General features: G+C 44.1%; 1 non-coding gene across 1 annotated transcript; it reads right to left on the bottom strand.

Moving 5' to 3' along the window:
* Nucleotides 1–3,536: 3,536 nt before the first annotated feature.
* Nucleotides 3,537–3,618, bottom strand: trnas-gcu (transfer RNA serine (anticodon GCU)). The gene has a single exon. It is a non-coding gene; the product is annotated as a tRNA-Ser (tRNA).
* Nucleotides 3,619–3,870: the final 252 nt, after the last annotated feature.

Genomic DNA, 3,870 nt, shown 5'->3' with positions numbered 1-3,870 from the left:
CATAATATTATAAATGGGGGCAAGTATCCCCTTCCGCCCCGCTTTTGACCAGGAGCTGTCCCAACCTCGGAAATACATGCGCCTCTCTCCTGTCATTCCATCCCAATTTCCAATTGGATCTTCGTGCATGATTCACACAGTTTCTCTGATTCTGGGTCTGGAACTGGGATTATGTGTGATTGCATGCAGCAGTTGGTACTGCCTTGTGTGGGCAAAGTGATGCTAAACTGTAATGCTATTGAACATTCGATTCAACAATATTCTGCATTGTCCCAAGAGTTTGGAGAGTTTCATTAATCGCATTCTCTAATACTCTCATTCATGGAATCTCCACAGTCTCTGCGGACGCTAAAGTTAAATATTCGGTTCATTCTGCGTTCCCACATGCCTGTCGCTAAGTCCTGATATTGTACATTCTTCCTGACATTTCCTCTGCTATCATAATGGTTGCAGTTTGCAAGCGTGGTCTGTGGAATGCTGTAACCGTTCAGTCGATCGTATTATGCGTTGTGATTGCAGCGACCCCGGCTCGAATCCGCATCATGGCGGTCAGTTCTCTCAAAGTTTTTCTTTTGGTGAAACACGGTCAGAAATTAATCGTTTTTTACAAGATTATATTCTCCGAGGTGATGATCTGTTTTCAATCGAATTTTGTTCTCTGATATTTCTGCGTTTCATGTATCAGGATTTAAACCCAAACGTTCTCGAAGATGTCTCTCCCTCGCACTCTCCCGAGCTCTCTTTTCCGTTCCTCGTCCCATTTGACTGAGGCATTGCTCAATCTAACATACATTTTCACGTTGATACCATTCAGTCTGTTCCGTTGCACTCACTGTTGCTGGGTGACCATGCCCCAATCTCTTCATTGGCACCTTCAAATCATTCGATCCGTTTGGATATCGTGGCTGTGAGATCAATTCTCTTTTAGTAGCTTTTACTGACATGGACCAGAGATTATTGGAGCGTGAGGTTCAATAAAAGGACAACAGGGAATAACTGGGGAAAAGAGACTCTGTTGGAAAAGATCCCCCATGAGGGCTTTCTGCGATAGCCTTGTGATATTATCGCTGGATTGTTGACATAGCAAAGTCAGGTAATATTCTGGGCTTACGGGTTGGATTCCCTACACACCACGACGATGGTCGTATGTGAATTCAATAAATGCCTAGAATTAAGATTACTTTGTCTGAAAAACCCATCTGTTTCACTGACGTCCTTCAGGGAAGGAAACTACCGTCCTTATCTGGTCTGGCGTCCACGTGAACCCAAACCGGAAGGCAATAAATGCTGCAGAGCCACCCCCGATGCTGGTACAGAATGGAAATATGTTCATTCGGCTCATTGCTAGAATTGTCCAGGGATGTGATCGCACTGGGAAAATTGCAGAAGAGATTCACTCGGACAGAGTCTAGGCAGAAGAGTTTCAGTCATGAAGGGAGACAGGACAAACTGGGGTTGTTTGTCACCGCGCAGAGGAGTTTGTGAGTGGTATGGATAAGGTAGACTGAAAGAAGCGTTTCCCATCAATGGAAAGAACGATCACAGGGGGCCAGAAATTTAATGAGAGGGACAGAAAGGTTTAAGTAGATGTGTATAAAAGCGGTATAGACCAGCATGTGTTCGAATTTGGAACACACTGTCTATAAGGGTCAGAGAGGCAGCAACCCTTATAACCTGAAGGAATATTCAGATGTGAATGTTTTGCCAATACCGGTAAGGCTATGGACTAAACGAATCGGAGCGTTGAGCAGTAGATTTTTACAAATGCAACCACAACGGGCTGAAGAGTCTCCTTTGAAACTGTCGTCCTCGGTAGTATAGTGGTTAGTGTCACCGTATGTTATGCGGGAGATAGGAGCTCAATTACTCGCTGGGGCATTGTAAATGTTTTGAAACTGTCGCTCCGTCTCCAAATGCGGGTTATTAATGCCTGTCCTTCCATTCTCCACGGGACATGTCAAAGGAAGGACAGTGCTGTCTGAATTAGTGTGAGGAAGGACTGCAGATCCCGGCGAGACAGAGTGTCAGTGAAAGTACAAACACTTGACTTCCGCCGTCTGAACCTTGTGTCTGTATTGGAATCTAAACCATTTAATAGAAAGAAGGAGGAAGTTGAAGAAGAAACAGGGCAAACCAATTCAGATGTGAGTGCAGAAACATTTTCCGCAGCGTCATGAGGAAAACTGACAAACGACTCTGAGAAATAGTGTCTTTCAGAACTGTCAGTTCACAGAGATGTTTTTGTTCCACTTAAGCCCTTACGAAATTGAATAACAATTTAACTAAAGACTTGAAATGTGAGAACACAACAGGCGGTGAGTCACGTGCTTGAAACTGTGTTTACAAGCCAGATGTTTGATGACTCATACTGATATAATAGGCTGAAAGGCCATTCACCTTGCTCTAAAAAACTCAAAAACTGTCATTTTTCAACTGAACAAAATAGGTAAAAACAAAGTCAGCAAGAAAAGTTCCAAGCATTCCTCATCCTCTACACCCGATGTGGCCTCCTCTTTATTGGCGAGACAGGCCGCCTACTTGCGGAGCGTTTCAGAGAACACCTCTGGGACACCCGGACCAACTAACCCAACCACCCTGTGGCTCAACACTTTAACTCCCCCTCCCACTCCACCAAGGATATGCAGGTCTTTGGACTCCTCCATCGCCAGACCACAACAACACGACTGTTGCTGGACAAACTTTGATCATTCCTGAAGAAGGGCTTATGTCCGAAACGTCGATTCTCCTGTTCCCTGGATGCTGCCTGACCTGCTGCGCTTTTCCAGCAACACATTTTCAGTACTGAATTTAGCTGCGTTGGTACTTTTAGCTGTTACTTGTACCGAAGCCCGCCCTGGAGGATTGTCACCCGACGGTCTGAGGTCGAATGTCCTGGACCACTGAAGTGCTCTCCAACTGGGAAGAAGCATGCCTGTCTGTTGATTGATGTGCAGTACCCATTCCGTTGCTGTCTCCTCTGCTCGGTTTCACCAATGTACCATGTCTCAAAGCATCCTTGCCTGCAGTATGTTGTTTTTTTTTTAGATTAGCGTCAATCTAAACATTATGGCACGGAAGCAGCACACAGGGACGAACACTGTCAACATATTATCTGTGATGACACTAATTGGTAAAGTTCACCTGAGAATGTAACTGTTAAAAGAAAGTTTTTCGATTTATATAAGAAAGAAGTGAACCTAACATAGTCATTCTAACAGATGTAAGATTTAACAAAAAATCAAGGTATTTTTCAAAGTTTAGTGTCAGTGACATTACACTGTAACTTTGGCTATGAATTCTGTATCTTACCACTGTGTACTCCACGGTCACCTGATGAAGGAGCAGCTCTCCAAAAGCTATTGCTTCCATTAAACCTGTTGGACTATGACCTGGTGTTGTGTGATTTTTAACTTCCCATTAGAATTCGGATCCCACAATTAAAACAGAGATGAAGAAGCATTTATTCTCTTAGACAGTTCTGGATCTGTGGACCTTCTTTTAGCAGAAGACTGTTGAGGAAGGGTAATTAAAAACAGCGACGAGAGTGGGATTCGAACCCACGCGTGCAGAGCACAATGGATTAGCAGTCCATCGCCTTAACCTCTCGGCCACCTCGTCACATATGCAGGCTAGCATATGACGTAATTAATAAGTGAATTGCGTAAATTATGCAGCACAGCAGATATTTCTCCCACGTGTTGGTGAGATGATAAATAGTACAGTACGGTTCCAAGGCGATGGTCTGACCTCTGGGTTATGGGGCAAGCGCATTCCCATTCTGCTCACAGTGATCTGAACAAAAATGAAGAAAAGACTATGTAACAAGGTCTGTTGAATTCTGTGAAGATTTGAAGTCGACGGAATGAAGAA

Source organism: Chiloscyllium plagiosum, unplaced genomic scaffold (assembly GCF_037043375.1).
Source record: "Chiloscyllium plagiosum isolate Xiang-an unplaced genomic scaffold, Cpla_swu_hap1 HiC_scaffold_8, whole genome shotgun sequence".
NCBI lineage: Eukaryota > Metazoa > Chordata > Chondrichthyes > Orectolobiformes > Hemiscylliidae > Chiloscyllium > Chiloscyllium plagiosum.
The sequence above is the reverse complement of the archived record's forward strand: the minus strand, read 5'-3'. Positions and strand labels throughout refer to the sequence as shown.